We start from the raw sequence: 11941 nt of genomic DNA on the forward strand, positions 1-11941 counted from the left end.
TTAGTATTGCTTCGCAGATATATTACGTGCCACAAAAGGTGTCAAGTAAAGTTCAAGAGAGCTGTGAAGAAACCCTGCCAAAATTCATGCCTGAACACATTTAATAACAAAATATGTGTGTATACGACAAGCCTGTCTGGCAGATCTGTTTTCTAGACACTACATGATCTTTTGAAGAAACTCTCAAGATGCTGATAGATGGGCTTTTGAAAACTTGCAGGATATACATAAAAGGGTGGGAGGCGAGTGACAAGAGCTAGCAAATCGCCTGATTAGATCCAAGCAAGCTATGATCATAGGGAGACCTCAAAAGTAAACAAACAAGACATGTACATTTTAATATGGTTTCAGGACATCACTTTAATCCCTCCAGCACAATTTGGGTGAAATCTGGGGAGCAGGGAAGGGATAGGATCCACAGGTCTGGTCATTAGCTGCGCCTCGTTTTAGTAGCATGTTTAAACCAGCACAATGTAGGGTTGCCAACTGGCCAGAAAAAAATAGTACAGGATGTTCCTCTGCCATTGACAATGGTGTGATATGCAGAAGTCAGCAAACATAGCTTTGAGAAAAGCACAATCACCATCGAATATGGTGGTGCTGTGGGTTAAACCACAGAGCCTAGGACTTGCCAATCAGAAGGTTGGCGGTTCGAATCCCCACGACGGGGTGAGCTCCCGTTGCTCGGTCCCTGCTCCTGCCAACCTAGCAGTTCAAAAGCATGTCAAAGTGCAAGTAGATAAATAGGTATCGCTCCGGCAGGAAGGTAAATGGCGTTTCCGTGCACTGCTCTGGTTCGCCAGAAGCGGCTTAGTCATGCTGGCCACATGACCCGGAAACTGTATGCTGGCTCCCTCGGCCAATAAAGCGAGATGAGCGCCGCAACTCCAGAGTCGGTCACGACTGGACCTAATGGTCAGGGGTCCCTTTGCCTTTACATTTATCTGGATATCAAGTTGCTATTAAATGGACATGCGCAGGGGCTTCAAAAAAGTTGGCAAATCTATGATTGATTGATTGATTGATTGATTGATTGATTGATTGACTGATTGATTTACTAGCCACTCTAAGGCCCCAGGGCAGATTACAGCATTAAATGGGTGTTTGCTCACCAGGTACAGCAGCAGGCTACTATTTATATATAAGCTGTTTTCTATTATCAGTACAGTAGTACCTTGGGTTACAGACAATTCAGGTTACAGACGCTTCAGGTTACAGACTCCGCTAATGCAGAAATAGTACCTCAGGTTAAGAACTTTGCTTCAGGATGAGAACAGAAATTGTGCAGCGGCAGCTGAAGGCCCCATTAGCTAAAGTGGTACCTCAGGTTAAGAACAGTTTCAGGTTAAGAACGGACCTCCAGAACGAATTAAGTTCTTAACCCGAGGTACCACTGTACCTACTTATTGAACAATTTGATGGGCAAGCCATCCTAGTTTTGTTGTGTGGGCTGTTTTGAGAAAACAGCTAGGCAGCAGAAGATGGCTAGGTCATGTGGACAGAGCTTGCTGTATTGCTTACCGGCTTGCCAGTGCCACATGTCACTACCAGTTACTGTGCCCACACCGCACTCAGCTGCCTGGTTCCTCACCCCTTCCCCTCTCCCTCTCAGAAGCCAGCAGTGATGTTGGGAAGCCAAGTAGGCAGTCCACTCCCATCCATCTGACCTGCTGCTGCATTCCCCCTTTCTCAAAGCAGCCCCACACAACAAAACTGGCTACTGACCAGTGTACAGATTCCTCCCCACATTGCAATTCAGAACTTGTACTTGCCCCAAAGAGCTGAAACTATGCAATGTGGTATATACTGCCTGCAACAGGATAGTTTTCTTCTCCTTCTGCATAACTAGACACCCAATGTGTTGTGTGTAGCTTCCCCCCACCCCCGATGCATGGATCTGTCAATTCGATTTTTCCTCAGTTTCTTGTTTCCCCTGTCTTAAATTCAGTTCTCCGCCTTTCCAATTTTATTTCTAAATCCTCATGAAAATTCACCAGCATTTCTCCCAATATGCACATATTTGCAAGCCCTTTTGACTCTAGACATATTTTTTTTGCAAACAACGTTCCCTACTGTGATGCATTTTTTATATGCTGTTTTCATTAATGTATGCACACTTTCGCCTAATACGTGCATTTTTCTACACAGTGTTATGCTGGCGAACTGCATCACAAAATTCAGAGAACTGCAAATTTCAAAAGATAGCTGTGCTTCGATTCGTGTGTCAGTTCAAGAAGTGCAACTTACGTAGTTGCTCATGAAAATGCAAAGAAACATCAAATTTCTCCCAGTCCCTAGATTTTTCATAGTAAAAGCAAAGTAGAAAGGAAAGTTAACAGAAAGAGCACTCAGGGTATTAAAATGATGCCGCCAGCCTATTTTCCCAAGAAAAGCAATTTAAAATGACATGATGTTAATGTAAGTCAATCCAGAAAGAAAAACAGAACATTCACCTGCAAACAATCCCTTGAGACTGGTCAAGGCTGTCTCACAAATTGCCCAGTGTTTAACTTGAAGTCCATTTGTTAATTTTGTAAACACTGCTGTTTCCATTTCACATTGACATGATATTGACAATATGACTCTAATCCTGCAAGGAAGGAAGTATTGGGTTTCAGGCAGCTACAGGACACCCCTCCAGTCTATCTTCACCTGAGGGGCTTGTGCAAAATGTTATTGACATAAGACAACATGGTCTGCTTCAGGCTTCCAGGTGATTGAAATCTGTCTGAGATTTGTAAGTTACTGGATTTAACGCTAGCAATGGGTTCTCAGTATACTCTATATTCTGTATCGGGGTGAGACATCATTTTCAGCCTGAGGGTTCCATCCCATAATGGGCAACACTTGCTGTATCCCAGTGGTCAGAGGTGAAAAGTGGGTGTGGCCAGAGAGAAATGATGGCAGAAATAAACAGAGCAAAAGATAGCGCTCTTAACTTTAGTAAGGTAAAGGTAAAGGGACCCCTGACCATTAGGTCCAGTCGTGAACGACTCTTGGGTTGCAGCGCTCATCTCTCTTTACTGGCCGAGGGAGCTGGCGTACAGCTTCCGGGTCATGTGGCCAGCATGACTAAGCCGCTTCTGGCAAACCAGAGCAGCACACGGAAACGCCGTTTACCTACCTATTTATCTACTTGCACTTTTGACATGCTTTTGAACTGCTAGGTTGGCAGGAGCAGGGACCGAGTAACGGGAGCTCACCCCATCATGGGGACTCAAACCGCCGACCTTCTGATCAGCAAGTCCTAGGCTCTGTGGTTTAACCCACAGCGCCACCTGCGTTCCTCTTAACTTTAGTACAGAGAAGATATTCCAGTTCTGCCAAAGTAGGAGATTTCTACCCACAGTCACACTCCTCTGTGCCCTCTTTCCAAGTGTGTTTTTTTCCTCCCGACACCTTCACCCTGTGGACAAACTTTGACAGCCGAATGGAGGCACCTACATGTCAATCATCTGACATCATAATAACATCAAGCGCTGAGAGGTGGGCAGGCCTACCTACCCCTCAGAGTTGACCAGTGGGGTGAGTCCTATCCTACTGTCTGCAAAGAACGCATTGGCGCAGCAACACCAAGAAGGACTGGACTCTCTGCTCTTCAGCAGATGAATGGTGAGTTCACTCCTGCAGCCTTTTGAGCAGGATTTAACCATCACTCACTGGCTGATGAGTGAGAGGTTAAATCCTTCTGCTTTGGCTGCATGCACCTGTGAGGAACTGATGGGTGCAACCAACAAAGAATCGAGTAATGCTTGATATCACCAGGGTGTCAGCTAACTGTTGTCATGTTGGTGTCTACCAAAGACCTTCCTTTTCCAACTAGTCTTCTAAGTGGACATTTTTTTTTATCCCAGTTTGTAAGTCTATTGGATTTTACATTGTTTTTTGTACATAATTATTTTAACACTTTTTAAAATATATTTTGGGGGTGTTTTATATATGCGATTGTTTTATATGGATTTTAATTGTGTTGTGATGTTGTTTTGAGATGCTTCATGGGAAGCAATTCATGAACTTGCTATATTTACTTACTTTATTTCATAAAAGTTATACACTGCTTGATTTTTTTAAAAAACCACACACCTCAAAGCGGTTTGCAAAAAGATAAAACAGTAAAATCAAGAAACATTACAACTCTACTTTGAAAAATACAACAGTTAAAATACTAAAACAGATTAAAATTACCTCAACTTTCTAAACATCTGGGTAGGTTTGCCTAAACAGGAATGTTTTTAGCAGGCACTGAAAAGAGTAAAGTGAAGGTTCCTGCTTGATCTCAATAGGCAATAGGCATGAAATAAATAAGAGCCCAAAGACTTGCTTATCTACAGTGTGGCCAGCTTCATCCACTCTGGAGGGCCTCCCTGGACCTACAAATTTGACTTGCTTTGGCTAAAAGTGGCAGGAAGATCATAGCTGTATTTAGATTCCCCGTAAGAGAGAATGAGGATCACAGAACTTCATTTTCTAAACACCATCTTAGGAGCCAAATTGCAAATCAAAGTCGATAGAGTGACTCAGAAGCAAATCAGCGTTGTTTTCCTAAGCACAGATACAGATGAAAGGAAAATCTTGAGGCACGTACAAACCCCTAGTTTTTAACAACTATTTGCATATAAACTAAATATGAAGATAAAGAGATTGCTACAGAGCATGAGACACACACAAACACCAACTTGTTTCGTGTGATCCTATTTTTACACAATTCTGGGCATTTAGTGGGAATCGGTCAAAGGCATTTTCTGCAGAGTTACCCTTCATATTTGTCACACCCTCACGAGCATACAACTTTATCTCCTTTGACAATATGAAATCAGTCACTGTCTCCTTTGTTTGACATAATTAACATGCCGACAATCCCTGCGGTGACCTCCACAATTTAGAGATGACAGCTCAGGAGTGCAGCTCTGAGCTGTGGCATCATGTGTGCTTTGTGTTAAAGTAAATGGCTCCAAACAGGAGACTTCATGCCATCAACGAGCGCCTGCTCTCCCTCCACCCACTGCCCCCGCCCACCAACTTCCCTGCCAAAGGATTATATTCGGTCGCACAGCATCTGAGAAAATAAATTCCAAATATATGATACCGGTGGAGACCATGTGCCTAGATTATGCTCATATAAAGCAGACAGGAAGGCACCCGAGGCAACTGGCACGGAGAACGTATAAAAGGAAGACGAAACTGGCTTCCCGCCCGAGTTCAAGCCACCCCAGCTAGATAATGTTAAATTGGAAATAGGAATAATTATGTACTTAGGGCTTGATTATGTTCCTCGTTTCTTTGGGGACAATGTATTAGCATGTTAATTTGGGAGGTAAGGGGGGGAAATAGAGATCTTATCTCTTCGGCACATGCCACACGCTGAACTCCTGATGACAAACCATTTCCATGCCATGCAGGAGATGCTGATGATCCGAGGCACTCAGCCGAAAGCCCACAGAGAGAGGTTTTTTATTATCCTCTGTGTATATTTATTTCTCCCCATATTGATTTCAATCGCACAATTACCTGCATAGTCAGAGACCCAGAGAAGGGGCTCCAATGTGGGCCAGGACATCCTACGCCAAGTGTGCTTTTCCAATGGCTGCAATGGAGAGACAGCTCTATACTTGCACCCCTTGGCAGCTATGAAGCTCCTGTTGCATTGGAAGGCTCCCTTTCCCTTAAGGAAGAACATCTGTGAACGTCAGCCCACTTTGCAATATTTGCATTACGTGGTCTATTGTGGGCTGCATTTATGCACTACTCCTCCCTCTATATATGCAGCCCTTGTATGGGGATTGTGTGGGATGTGATCCATGAGAGGCAGTCAAATACAACATTCATTGTAATGTCAGAGAAGACATGCGAGGGTATGTTTGGTCCAGCCAGTCGAAACTTCCTATTCCTCCTGGCTGGAGCATCCTTCCTTTGGCATGTAATAGAAGGTGGGCATGACCTTACCTGTCCAGGTAACAAAAGGATGAGTCATGCAGCACTCTCCCTCTTTTTGGCTTCCTTCTTCGTTTAGCTAGGACTGCTCTGCTAGCTCTCAGCTAGCAGAAGCACTGGGATTATTCCCCCTGTGGGGTAAATCCACATGTACATATTTGTAACTAAGTCTACCTTCAGGAATCCAACTGTGAACTGATGTGAGTAAACTTCTTTTATTGACTTTGAAGAAGTTTGTGGTGTCTTTATTCTTTTAAGAGAGATTCAAGGGAACCTACCAGGAACATACAATTCAATCTGAGACAGACTGAATTGTATAATAGTGAGAGGCTCACACGAGCCTGCAGCCAGCTATCTGCTGTGCATGTAAAAAGGGAAATGTAACTCTGCTAAGTAAGGGAACTTGCTAGCGCAAGTTGGGAAGGATATTAACAAACAATATATCCTGTCCTGTCACCCTGAACATTCTCACAGATTTTGAATTCTCCCCAGACAAGGGAGAATGGTCTTCTTCCCTTTACTGCAACAGACACCAGCAGCAACAGAAAAGCTGTCCACTTTTCACTCACTCAGGTACACTATTCACTTATATGGGTGGTGCTGCCCCATGCACACAGTGGCAATGAGGAAGTGGAGCCACTCAGAGAGGGCTCAGTTGAGGGCTTCTTGCCAAGGGACACCCAAAACATGGAGCCACCACTGGAATAAAGGAGAGAGGACATCCATCTTCAAACACGGCTGTTACATAGACATAAGTGTGGGGATTCTATGGCCCTCCAGATGCTGCTGAACTACAGTTCCCATAACCCCTAACCATTGTCATGCTTGCTAGGGCTGATGGGAGTTGTAGTTCAGCTACATCTGGAGAGCCAAAGGTTTTCCACAACAGTCACAGAAGATAGGGCATTTTGCTCCAAGGGGCAGCACTAGAACCAATCGGGAGGAAATTTCAAGGCAGAACTTTGTACCTAGACGTTAGGAGAACCTTCCTAACAGCAAGATGCAATCAACAGATCTCTAGGATGTGGGGTTCTGTTCTCCGCTGGGGGTATTTAAGCCAAGGGTTGGAAAGCTATATGTTGGGGATGTTGTACTTGCAGCCTGCCCCGCAGATCCTGCATTGAGCAAATTTCAGGCTAGGCACCCTATGAAATCTCTTCCCACTCTAAAGTTCTGTGGTTCTGATAACAAGAAGAAAAACCCGGAAGCATGTGGAGGAAAAGCACAAGTTCCCCACACTTCCCCTTCTTTGCGATGCTTAAAGCAGCTTATTACAAAATGCGTCTTTAAATGTTCCCCATTTGAACGCCCAATTAGTTTCTTGCACAAAAAGTAAAATGTCCCTGTTTCATTTGACACAAACCCCTAAAGGGGCATTGCATTGTCACTTTCACCTTGAACTTTACCGGTGTTGTAAGCCAACGACCCAGCCAACCACCTATTATGGAGGTATGTTTCCATTCTCTCCCCTGGATATCAGATGATTTATGTCATCTTTGCTCATCACTTTACATCACTTATTATACTGTTTAGGTTACTTTGATGTCAATGGCTTAGTCTCATACCAGACATCCCTCAACAAAAGCACATATACAGGTGTCTCCTCGGCAAAGGAGGGGTATAATAGCTGGTCTCTCATACCACGGTCATTTTATTTATTTTGTTCAAAGCCATTCATGACTGTAATCACTGCCTTTGGGCTTTCCTCTTTTGCTTCTCCTAAACCCTTTCCACAATAAGCATCTTTTCTGCTCCAAAGATGCCTTTTGCTTTTGTTCCTCCATGTAGACTTGTGCTTTGCTTGGCTGAAATTGTCTGTGTGAATCATCTGCCATATAATTTCCTTCTAATTCATGATTTGTTTTGCTCTTTGATGATTCCTAAAAAGATTACCTGTAAACTCTAAAAACTTTTCGTTGTTGCTGTTACTGCATTCATGGGATTAACATTAGTGGCTGAAAAAACAAGCTCTCCTGGCACCTTAAAGACTAACATATTTATTATGGCACAAGTTTTTTCCAGATGTCATTAAAGCTAAACTCTGCCAACAGTTTCTCATTGATTGCTTTCATATTGAGAAAAATGGTATGAGCTTAAACAAAAAGGATCAGATCCTGACACCTGGCAAGCATAGTCTGGCTTTACGGCCACCTTTATTTGAATTATATGGGTCCAACATTAACCCCCCCCCCAGTATAACTCCCTGGCAATTTCCATAAGGAAAACACAAGTCAACACTTTCATCAAAGATGGGCTCATTTTTACACCATGAAAAATGTGATCCAGTGGTACCTCGGGTTACATAAGCTTCAGGTTACAGACGCTTCAGGTTACAGACTCCGCTAACCCATAAATAGTACCTCGGGTTAAGAACTTTGCTTCAGGATGAGAACAGAAATCGTGCTCCGGTGGCGCGGCAGCAGCGGGAGGCCCCATTAACTAAAGTGGTGCTTCAGGTTAAGAACAATTTCAGGTTAAGAATGGACTTCCAGAACAAATTAAGTACTTAACCCGAGGTACCACTGTACTTTTATGACCCACCTATGGGGCAACTCCAAAATGTAGAGCTGAACTTGTTTCTAATTCAGGAATCAGGATCTTTATCTCTAGAGCTGGCCCTACCAAATTTATTGCAGTCTTGTATACAGCCACTAGGCTTTCAGATGATCAACATGTTTCCTGTTTCTGATGCCTGCCTAGGAATAATAGGGGTCCTGAACATCACTTGGAAGGGCACCACGGCCAGTGAGATGACATCCTTCAAAATTCACACTTCTCCAGATTTTGAGATGCAATTCCTCGGCTAAATAATGTGTGCAGAAATGCAACTCTTAAATCATGCACATAAATGAGTGTGCTAAAGAATATTATGCTTATTAGTAAGCAAAAGTAAACCTGGCTTTGCTGGAAATTCTGTTAGTGAATTAAATCTGGATCTGGTAGATCATGGGTTGAATGCTATGGAAAAGGAAAGCTCTGAACAATGCTCTGGAGGGAAAGCTCTGAACAATAATTGGAGACTATGCTAAAGTGAGGAATGGAACTGATCAGATGGGATAGGTCTGGAGCAATTTGGAGTCAAATAAGGGACATTTGTTCCATGACAGAGATTTTAATCCATCAAAAATTGCTTGCAGGTTTATCAGCTGTTCTTACAGTAGTGGTTTGTATTCCCCACATGCCAATCAAACGAGGAGAGTCACGTTATATTCTGTTACATGCACCAAACATTTAGAAAATAAATAAATACTAAGATGATTAGGACAATCAAAGCAATTACTAACCAGTGACCTAATATCACCCTGCTTGCTCAGCAAAATTAGAAGGAGAAGACCTTTCCTTTGCTCTACCTAGGGTGGAAAAACATTTGAGTGGGACAAAAGAGGGCAGATCTCTTCAGTAGTTGCACCTAGATCAGGAGCAGTGAACCCCAGGCCCAGGAACCAGGGTCCTCCAGGTAAAAATGTTCCCTACCTCAACTTAAGTTGTGGAACACCTTGCCCCTAACCTCACAAATTTTCTTCAATTATTAGCTATTGTTTTATTCCAGAAGGCTTTTGTTGCCTATGGCAAATGATGTTTTGATGTTTTAATTCAGGGGTTAGCAAACTTTTTCAGCAGGGGGCCGGTCCACTGTCCCTCAGACCTTGTGGGGGGCCGGACTATATTTTGAAAAAAAATATATGAATGAATTCCTATGCCCCACAAATAACCCAGAGATGCATTTTAAATAAAAGCACACATTCTACTCATGTAAAAACACCAGGCAGGCCCCACAAATAACCCAGAGATGTATTTTAAATAAAAGGACATATTCTACTCATGTAAAAACACGGTGATTCCCGGACCACCCGTGGGCCGGATTTAGTAGGCTGTTGGGCCGGATCCGGCCCCTGGGCCTTAGTTTGCCTACCCATGCCTTAATTGCTGTTCTTTGGTTGCATTCTTTCATATTGTTGCTTTTCATGAAAATGTAATTGTAAATGTTGGGGGGTGGAGTTTCCCCCACCCCATCCCCGAAGGGCGAGGACATAAGCATTTGAACGAATAAATAAAAATCTCAGGAGTGCCAAATGTGAGTAAATGGAATACATGCGCAGCCACTGTCATGTTCCTCATACAACCGCACCTTTTTTATCCTCTCGGAAAAGATGACTCAAACGTATGACATTCCTTAAAAGCCTGTGAGCTTTGATACTTCCCAGAGAAGAGGGCTGGAGCGTATTTTACCTCATGACACTGCCGATGATCTCATTAAAGCACAAAGTAATCACTTGGAGACATCTGCACTCCTGGGCTCCGGCCTGCGTTTCGCTGTTACTTAATGAGCAGTCAAGTGGCTGATTCTTTTAACAGAGGGCACCGATTAGGCTGCCGTATCGCCTCGAGCTCCTTTCCTTATTCTGGGCTTTTCATTTGAGCCAATTTCTCAGCCCTCGCAACATGCAGAGAGGCAATCTCATACCAAAAGAGGCATTGGCCTCTAAATCTTTCCAGCTGCTTTCAGGGCCCATATAGTATATGAGGTGAGATATTGTGAAATTTCACCACACAGTAAAGAGCAGCCAAAGGGCATATTCTAACCTCTCTCTTCCCCACCCTCTTCCTCTCCCTTACCTACTGCCTCCTATTTGATGAAAGACTTGGTACCCTTTCATCTTCCATATGCCCTGTTGCCCAAACAGAATATCGTGGGGAAGGGGCTTCCAAGCTGGGGTCCCCAAGCTTCACTCAAGGTGGTCCACGGTATCTCTGTGAAGAATGGCTGTGAAAGGCCACTCTGAAATATTCATATCGATTTAAGTTGCAATTCTATTGCTTCTGTTATTGCTTATATGTTTATTTATTGCACACCTTGCAACACGGCGTGGCACAAATCTGAGATGCCACGTCCTGGATCTGCACTCCCATGTGAGTCATGTGAATCATGTAAGATTGCGCCCCGCCCCCAAAAAAGCCCTTTCCCCAAGCATAGCACCCCAAAGCATGTATTCTGGGGCACCACACAAGATCGCTGCCCCCAAAAAGCACTTGGTGTTATGTACTGAAGTTCTCACCCTGGGCCAGCGGGGGGATACTGTAGATAGTTTTCACTCAGGTGCACATATGCAAACAAGGAATTGAAAGTGATGTTCAGTGAATGGATAGTTACAGAAAGTTGTTACTGTTTCTTTGTAGTTGAGCTCTATATAAGCAGGTTGGCTGAACCCTTCAGCCCAGTTCTGTTCTGGGCCTGTGAATAAACAAGTGCTGTTTGGAGAATCGCTGTGACGTCTGATATGTTCACCCACAACTTAACACTTTTGGAGGGGGAAGCTCGCTTGTGTGGTCCCAAACATGCATTTATTTGGGCTCCATGCCCAAATAAAATGCAGCCCAAAATTGTGTGGGATTGTGGCTGCCATTTTGGCTGCTGTCCTCTTCTGAGAAAAAGCAGGATGTCCCTTTTTCCCCCCCAGGGCAGTTGATGGGTCTGTTATTATTGTATTTTATTTTGTATACTGGGAAGTTCACATTGTAATGCAATAAAATACAATATAAGGAATAAAAGAAGCAATAAAAATACAAGACTCTCAGCAATTTTCAAATGGGGGGGGGCATGGGAACATCTGTCATAGGGGACCCCTTTCAAAAGAATTCCTTGCCTGGATGCCTTGCTTCTGATGCAACAGGCTTGAAGGCGGAAAGAAGGAATTGTTTCAGCTCTCCGCTCTGTCTCTGACATGCCAATATCATTAAAGCCTCCTCAGAGACTTATAATAGCTGTTGTTGTTGTTGTTGTTGTTTTGTTGTTTTGTTATCATCATCTGCCCTTCACCAGAAGGTCTCAGAGCAGATCGCAGTACAGTAATTTGGAATCCAACATTTAAAACTGTTTAAAACAAATTACAGCTGGCCCCACAGAGGTGGGGAGATATCACCCTAGCCTGCTGTATATAAAAGATCCCCCTGTTTTAGTGGATGGTATTTTATTGTTTGCTTCCCACTCACTTCCCACTTTGTATATTAA

At 43.6% G+C, this 11941-nt stretch overlaps 1 long non-coding RNA gene across 1 annotated transcript in view; it reads right to left on the reverse strand.

Annotated features, from left to right (window-relative positions):
* The window catches only part of LOC310702906, a 75368-nt gene extending 64866 nt beyond the window's left edge, over positions 1-10502 (reverse strand). Inside the window, exon 1 of the long non-coding RNA XR_014523773.1 lies at positions 10162-10502. This is a non-coding gene — a long non-coding RNA (uncharacterized lncRNA). The remainder of the gene's footprint in view (positions 1-10161) is intronic.
* Between the last annotated feature and the right edge of the window lie 1439 nt (positions 10503-11941).

This window comes from Podarcis liolepis (genome assembly GCF_965112155.1).
Source record: "Podarcis liolepis genome assembly, chromosome: 3".
Taxonomy (NCBI): domain Eukaryota; kingdom Metazoa; phylum Chordata; class Lepidosauria; order Squamata; family Lacertidae; genus Podarcis; species Podarcis liolepis.